The sequence below is a fragment of the Vipera ursinii genome (assembly GCF_947247035.1).
Source record: "Vipera ursinii genome assembly, chromosome: 6".
Classification (NCBI taxonomy): domain Eukaryota; kingdom Metazoa; phylum Chordata; class Lepidosauria; order Squamata; family Viperidae; genus Vipera; species Vipera ursinii.
The window spans coordinates 5,393,800-5,402,330 of NC_139515.1; positions in this window are offsets into that span (position 1 = coordinate 5,393,800).

Consider the following 8,531-nt stretch of genomic DNA (forward strand, 5'->3'; position numbering starts at 1 on the left):
CTGAGCTTCCCAGAATAGCTTAGAGTGAGCATATTTTTAAAAAAAACAACAACAGGCAGTCTGATTGTCAATTTAAAAGTTCCATTTGTGATCTGAAAGGACAAAGAGGAACAGATTTTCTTCCTTGCTTTCAAATACATGCGCAATCAGATTACAGGCTAAATTTATTTCTGGTTCCAGGTAGGGCCATTTAAACTGGGCTTCTGTAATTTTCTAAAGCTAGTATAGGTTTACTATGTGTAGGACAGTATTAGTTTTGCCTTTGGTAATAATATTAGTAACTAGTGGTTAGCGATGCAGTAAACAGGGCTGTGACGTCTATAATTGAGTTACCTTGATGTAACATGCACAGTTCTGATCTGTGGAGGGGCCGTCAAAAGGTTAGGCATGCAAGCAGAGACTGGGTTTCTCCCATTCCGTTGAGCAGTCAACACAGCACATCACAAAAAGTTGCCTGTGACAAGTTGTCACTCCGTTAGGTGAGCGGGATAGCCCAAAGGCTGCGGGCATTTGCTGGAGGGCACCTTGGGTCTTAGGTGAAATTTGTGGCCTTTTGCATAAAAGTCTTATCAGAGTTGGGCAGCTTAACAAATTTGAATCAATAAAAAGTTAAATGATTGGCTTTACGGGTTAGGTCGATTGCTATTTGGAGAAAAAGGACCGCTTTATTTTTTTTTAAAAAAAAATAAAAAATTGGCTGAGAACAAAGTTTGTGAAAGTCGTCTTATGTTATCAAATTGTAATCAAGTGGGTAAAAAGATACCATTGTGTTATGTTGACTGCACTTGGAAGAACCTGCATTTCTGAGCTGACCTCTTGAGTGTAAGAGTTTGAAAATGTAGTGATTTTAAATGTAAGTAAGAGAAAATAATGTAGCTGAGCAGAAAGAAAATATAGGAAGTCACTTCCTCTGCAGAATTATTGCAATTGCTCTTGTGTGGTATAAGGTATTTTTATATATAAAGTAACGCAAACATTTTGTATTTTATTCGTTGCTGTACTAATGACCAAAGTACCTTCTCTTGTGTTATTGTTTGTTCACCCTTTCCCCCCCAAAAATGTGTTACTAGAGCTTTAACAACATGCATTGCCTAATTTATCATGACAGAATTTTGACCGCCTGACCTGTTCTTCATTTGCGTTGTCTGATTTTCAGGTATGTTTGGGAATCAAGTCTGTTTTATAGATTTTTCTTTCTTTCCAAAATACGGTACGGACCCTACCTAAAGCTAAATTTTACAAAGAATATATTTTAAGAAGAAAAAAAACAACAACCTGAAGAACAATATAAATTGAGGATGAGTTGTGTAGCAATCAGAAATCATACTCCATTCTGCCTTACCATTTTTTTTGTAAAGAAAAAAAAAAAAGAATAGATGTTTTCATAAGGAAGCATTTTGGGGTGTGGTTTTTTTTTTTGGAGATATCTAAATACCGAGTAAGATCTTACTTGATGGCAGCAGTTTTGAGTTTTGAGCAGAAATTTGATCGTAAGCATACCGTACCTCTGCAACTGGCGGTATGCTGGATTGTTGCACTAATTATGGTTGGCGTTGGCAAACTTGCCGAAGTATTTGGTAGGAAAAGTACTTCACAGTAATGACAGTTTTAAATTGTGCCATTGGTAAATCAAGCCTACCGTTGAGAAGCTAAGCTTATCTTACATCCCTTATTTGAGAGAGAGCTGTAAGGAGAATACGGCAGATGTTGTTGAATTGTTGTTGACTTACGTTTGTAACCGGCAGCGTGTTCAAGCTTTTTGAATAAAACCAGTGGCTGATGGTAGTCCTTTGTGTTTTTTCGATCAGAGTCTTCCTGCCAAAAGATCCGATCCACGCACGAAGGCCCAATGAAACTGATTTATTGCTAAATAGTCACAAGGTTCTTTTCAATTAACAGCACCTGTTTGGGGTTAGATAAGGTGTCAACGGCATCAAGGGAGATTAGATGTAGTCCACTTGTGGCTATGTAAGGATTCTAGGCTGAGCCTTCTCTTAACTCCGCCCCCCACGTTCTTACATTTCCTCACCGAAGCTCTTGTCTTTCTTCAGATTGGTTTGGATCTTCCTTGTTCTCTGTGATTGCCTCTAAAAGTCTTAGCACACACACCCAGGAGACCATTTTATTGTTAACTCTTTTGCATCCTTCCAGATTCTCTACAGCTACTACATGGAGCAAGACGTTTTGAGCATCTCATAAAAATATTCCCGATGCTATCCTGGGCAAACCAGAGACTTATGTATTGTGTCGTCACAACACAGATTTTAGAAATAGATTGCAATAAACAGAAGTGACCGCATTAATTGCAGAATAGATCGTCAACTACTTAGGGACATAATGCATTTTCTCCCCTTTATTTCAGCTCTTTCTAGAAATGGATTTCTGAGAAGTGTCTGGGTCTTGTTCTGATATATCTAATGGGACAATAGAAATGGACTATTGCATCATGGACACACCCAAAAAGTTAACTGACACAGTCAACACAGATGATAACTTAGTAACCTGGTTGTTAAGTGAATCTGGCTTCCCCATTGACTTTATTTATTTATTTATTTATTTATTTATTTATTTATTTATTTATTTATTTATTTTTGGGACTTATATGCCGCCCTATCTCCCGAAGGACTCAGGGCGGATAACAACAATAAAAACAACAATACAAAAGTTAAAAGAAATTAAATAAACAGCCCCAATAAATAAGCCGACATTGTCTAGCCGACGGCACCCTGAAGAGGCCCTCTGTGTGAGCGCACTGGGCGATGGGAAGTCGTTCCCGGCAGCAGGCGGTCCTGCAAATATCCCGGGCCTAGGCTGTGTAGGGCTTTAAAGGTAAGTACCAGCACCTTAAATCTCACCCGGAAGACAACCGGTAACCAATGCAGCTCACGCAGGAGGGGTGTAATATGGGAGTATCGGGGTGCTCCCATCACTACCCGCACGGCCGCATTCTGCACCAGCTGGAGCCTCCGGGTGGTCTTCAAGGGCAGCCCCACGTAGAGAGCATTGTAGTAATCTATCTGGGAGGTAACGAGTGCATGAGTGACCGTACGTAGGGCATTTGCTTATCAGAAGGTCGCAAAAGGGGATCATGTGACCCCGGGACACTGCAACGGTTATAAATATGAACTAGTTGCCACACGTCTGAATTTTGATCATGTGACCGCCGGGATACTGCTAACGGTCGTAAGTTGTGAAAACCGGTTGTAAGTCACATTTTTAGCTCTATTGTAACTTCGGTCACTAAATGAATTGTAAGTCAAGAGCTACCTGTAATTTGACAGAGAAGATGGTTTGTTTGAGTTCCATTTCTATGTTTATTTGCGCATCTAAGCCATCTTAAGTGGACAATTGAATGCCAAAGTGTGTGGCGTCTTTGCTTTCCAAAATAAATTCAAGACCCATTGAGAGTGGGGAGGGCGTCATATGTAGGTCGGATGCCCCCAAAAGTAACGCAAACATTTTGTATTTTATTTGTTGCTGTACTAAAGACCAAAGTACCTTCTCTTGTCTTATTGTTTCTTCACGCTTTCCCCCAAAAGAATGTGCTACTAGAGCTTTAACAACATGCATTGCCTAATTTATCCTGACAAAACCTTGACCACGTGACCTGTTCTTCTTCTTCATTCGTGTTGTCTGATCTTCAGGTTATGTTTAGGAATTAAGTCTGTTTTGTATATATATTTTTTTCCAAAATACGGTATGGACCTCCCTAAAGCTAAATTTTACAAAGAAGATATTGTAAGAAGAACCCCCCCCCCCTAAGGAACAATATGAGTTGAGGATCAGTTGTAAAGCGATCAGAAACCATATTCCATTCTGTCTTACCAATTTTTTGTAAAGAAAAAAAAAGAATAGATGTTTTCATAAGGAAGCATTTTTTTGTTGTTGTTGAGATATCTAAATACCGAGTAGGATCTTATTTGATGGCAGCAGTTTGAGTTTTAAGCAGAAATTTGATTGTAAGCATACCGTACCTCTGCAACTGATCACTGCTCACCTGTACCTTAACCCAAGAACAGTATCAAGGTATCAAAAACACAAGCTAGTTTAACAAAAATTCAATCAATCATCTTTCAGTTGTGAAGACCAAGATCGTTTGTTAGCTTTTCCCTTGTTAAGGCTTGCATGAGTTTGAAGATGGTGACTTCTCCAGACTAAGGGTGACTTCTACGTTCTCCCAGTTCCTCTGCTGAAGTGTAAGAAGGAAAGCACTATTTATTTGGTAAAGGTATTTCAGGGTATGCACAGATGTTCCCTTCCCAATTGCTCCGCATGACCGGCTGATTCCATTTCCATTACAAAATGTGCAGACTACTCACTTGATATTGATGCAATGATATTTTTTTCGCTCTTGCGGGAAATAAGGAACAAGTCCAGAAACTTCACAACAGGTTGAATTTCATGACCTGGTTTGCCTAGTCCAGGGCTTTTCAACCAGTGGTACGGGTACCACCTGTAGTACATTGGCACCTGGCAGGTGGTATGCGACCATTCTAGAAAAGTGGTAGCAGGGGAGGGGAATGAGCTGAACCGGTGGCAGATGGCTAGAGCTGCAGGGCTGTCCGGGCCCAGTGGAAGCGCCAGGATCAGCGCTAGGCTCCAGCTGGAGCTCGGCGCTGATCCCGGCATGTCTGCTGAGCCCAGAAGAAGCGCCGATCAGCTGGAATGTGCAGCATCTCCAGGGTCTTGTGATTTACATTCAGATGCTTGGCAAATGATTCATATTTATGACGGTCACAGTTTCCCAGGGTCATGTGAAGTGACCAAAACCTGCTGCAACCACCCAGCAGACGGGGGGGGGGGGGGATAAAAACCAAACACCCCCCCACCTCACCCCCGCTGCCAATCCTCAACAGAAATGCTCACAACAATGCAAACCTCAGACAGGAAGAAGAGCGCTGCCTGGCGGGCAGGCTGGTGTCTTGCTCGGTTGTGGCTTGGGGGGCACTTTTTTCAGTGCCATTGTAATTTCAAACAGTCGCTAAGCGAACTGTTGTAAGTTGAGGACTACCTGTACTTCACTTTTTTTCTTTCTTTTTTTTGTCATCACGTTTTTGACACCTTGCTAGGCGACTGGTGGTACTCGGATGTTGCCATATCCTAAAAGTGGTACAATGCGTGAAAAGGTTGAAAAGCATTGGTCTAGTCTAGCGAAAAGAAGAAGTAGAAGGTGATATAATAGCAGTGTTCCAATATTTGAGGGGCTGTCCCAAAAAGGAGGGGGTTAATCTATTCTCCAAAAGACCTGAATGTAGGACAAGAAACAATGGATGGAAACTCATCAAGGAGAGAACCAACATAGAACTAAGGAGAAACTTCCTGATAAGGAGGACAATTAACCAGTGAAACAACTTGCCTCCAGAAGTTGTGGATGCTCCATCAATGGAGGCTGTTAAGAAGAGACTGGACTTGTCTGGAATGGTTTAAGGTCTCCTGCTTGAGCAGGGTGTTCGTGTAGAAGACCTCCAAGGTCCCTTCCAATTCTGTTAGTCTGTTCTGAAATATCATTTCTGATCTCTTGATGTTTCCCCCGCTAGTGCCACAAGGTGGCGCTCTGACCCACTAAAAAGCTATCTAGAGCTGGTTAAGTCAATCAAGAAAATTCAGACTGGAGGTCTCTTGGTATCAATCTTCTCAAGATGCTGTAATCTTGAAGCCAAAGAAGAAATTCCCGTTCACTTCTGAAACATTATGTGATTAATGTCACACACTCTCAATGGAGGAGACTTCAATTAAGATGAGGGATCTGGAGGCTAAACCATACAATGAACAATTGAGGAACCTAGGCATGTCCAGTTTAACGAAGAAAAGGACAACAGGGGAGATGCTAGCCATCTTCCAATATTTGGGGGTGCTCCCACAGAGAACAAGGGATAGACTATTCTCCAAACCACCTGAAGGCAGAAGAAGAAGCAATGGAATTGGAGGAAGATCATGAAACAGAGATCCAGCCTAGAATGAAGGAGAAATCCGACAGTGAAAACTATTAATGGAACGGCTTACCTCCAGATGTTGTGGGTGCTCCATCACAGCCATTTGTCCAGAATGGTGTAAGGTCTGCTTGAGTAGGGGGCTGGACTAGAAGACCAATGTGGTATCCCTAGTTTGAGAACTTAGGGATTATTGGGGAAAGATTTGAAGCAAACTGTTTACTGCAATGCAAAAATGCAGCTGCGGAGAGAGACCAGTTTTGGGGAGCTGTGTGCATGGAAAGAAAATTGTGATGTTGTGGGTGCTCCATCACAGCCATTTGTCCAAAATGGTTTAAGGTCTGCTTTAGTAGGGGGCTGGACTAGAAGACCAGTGTGGTATCCCTAGTTTGAGAACTTAGGGATTATTGGGGAAAGGTTTGAAGCAAACTGGTTACTGCAATGCAAAAATGTAGCTGTGGAGAGAGACCAATTTTGGGGAGCTGTGTGCGTGGAAAGAAAATTGTGATGTGGGTGCTCCATCACAGCCATTTGTCCAGAATGGTGTAAGGTCTGCTTGAGTAGGGGGCTGGACTAGAAGACCAATGTGGTATCCCTAGTTTGAGAACTTAGGGATTATTGGGGAAAGATTTGAAGCAAACTGGTTACTGCAATGCAAAAATGCAGCTGCGGAGAGAGACCAGCTTTGGGGAGCTGTGTGCGTGGAAAGAAACTGGGGAAAGAACTGAATGCTGAGGTGAAATTTGATGAACTCTTCAGGGATTTTAGCTTCTTGGAGCTTTAGTGTCTTCCTCTCTTTGGGACAATGTCCTTCCAAGGATAAAGAATCAGAATTGAGTTGGAGGTCTTCTAGTCCAACCCCCTGCTCAAGCAGGAGACCCTACCATTTCAGATAAGTGGCTGTTCAGTCTCTTCTTTAAAACTTTGAGTAATGAAGCAATGAGGTTGCTTCTCTCCTTGATTAGTTTCCACCTGTTTTTTCTTGTCCTGCCTTCAGGTGCTTTGGAAAATAAATTGACCCCACCCCCTCCTCTTTGTGGCAGCCTCTCAAATACTGGAATACTGCGGAGACAGCGGAGTTTGGGATGGCTTGCCTCCATAAGTGGTGGGTGCTCCAACACTGGAAGTTTTCAAGAAGAGATTGGACCACCATTTGTCAGGAATGGTACAATGTCTCCTGCTTGAGCAGGAGGCTGGACTAGAAGACCTCCAAGGTCCCTTCCAAAGCTGTTATTCTGTTATTATTCTGTTATTCTGAGTTTCAAATGTTTGGTGCGCAGGAAGAGGGCAAAAGTGGACCCTCCCTAACAGAGTATACAGGAAGTCCTAGACTTACAACTATTTGTTGAGTTAACTTTGAAATTACAATGGCATTGAAAAAAGTGACTTAATGACCATTTTTCACACGACTGTCACAGCATCACATGGTTCATATTTATGATGGTTGCAGCGCCCCAGGGTCATGTGATCCCCTTTTTGAGACCTCCTGACAAAGTTAATGGGGGAAGCCAGATCCACTTAACAACCGTGTTCCACTCTTAACAACTGCAGTGATTCACTTAAGAAGCGTGGCAAGGAACATCGTAAAAAGGGGGACAAAACTCACCTAACAATTGTCTCTCTTAACAGAAATGTTGAGCTCAGCTGCTGTCATAAGTCGAGGACTAGCTGTATCTATATAGCATTGCTAAGGAAAACTGCTTTAGTATGGCAAGATTCAGTTGTAGGCGGAACTACTCAGCAGTAACTCCACATCTCATTCACGGTTCTTGGGGGACCCACAATGAATTACACAGTATGAACAGTTGGGAAAAAAAGATTCTTGGATATATATTTTATTTGAGTGGTTTAGAATATCATACAGTAAACAAGATTTCTGTAAAAGTTAATTTATCCATAGCGGTGTTTCATAAAAATAGTTGCTCACTTACAGCTTTTCTGTGACTATTAATACATGGAATTATATTTATAGCAATAGAGCTGTACAAGGTAAATTCACAGCTAACACTACACAGAAATATTATTTGGAATGGGGTTTAAATGATGCCTTCACAGGTTATCAATTACAGCCGCATAAAGCCGCGTGATCTGCACAAGAAGAGGGAGGGGCAGGTGCTGAAGTGGAACAGATTCTCAATTTCTCCCTCTTTGCTAGCGAAGTCCTGTCTACGTTTCAGGCTTAATAAATTAACAGCAAATTATGCCAAATAATCTAGGCTGGGAATAAAGATATATCTCTATTTCTTTCATTAATATATATATAGACAGATAGATATTCTATTTTGTAAACAGCTACATATCTTTGTGCTTTCTTAAAAAACTAGAATGGGACAAGTCCTTAAATATGCATTTTTGAGTTCCAAGGTGCAAAGTCCTTTTTTTTTTCTTCTCAATTTAATTTAGTCTAAGAGCGCTCCACAGCTCCTAAAGAAAACAAATGAAAAAGACGGATTAACTGATTGTAGATTGGGGGGAGGGAACTAGAAATATGGGATTTTGTCGATGGACTAAGGTTCAATCTCTCGCTTATGCCTCGCTTTGAATCAAAATTTCTCCTGATCTTAAAAAAATAACTCGATTCTGCTCACCTCACAAGGTTTG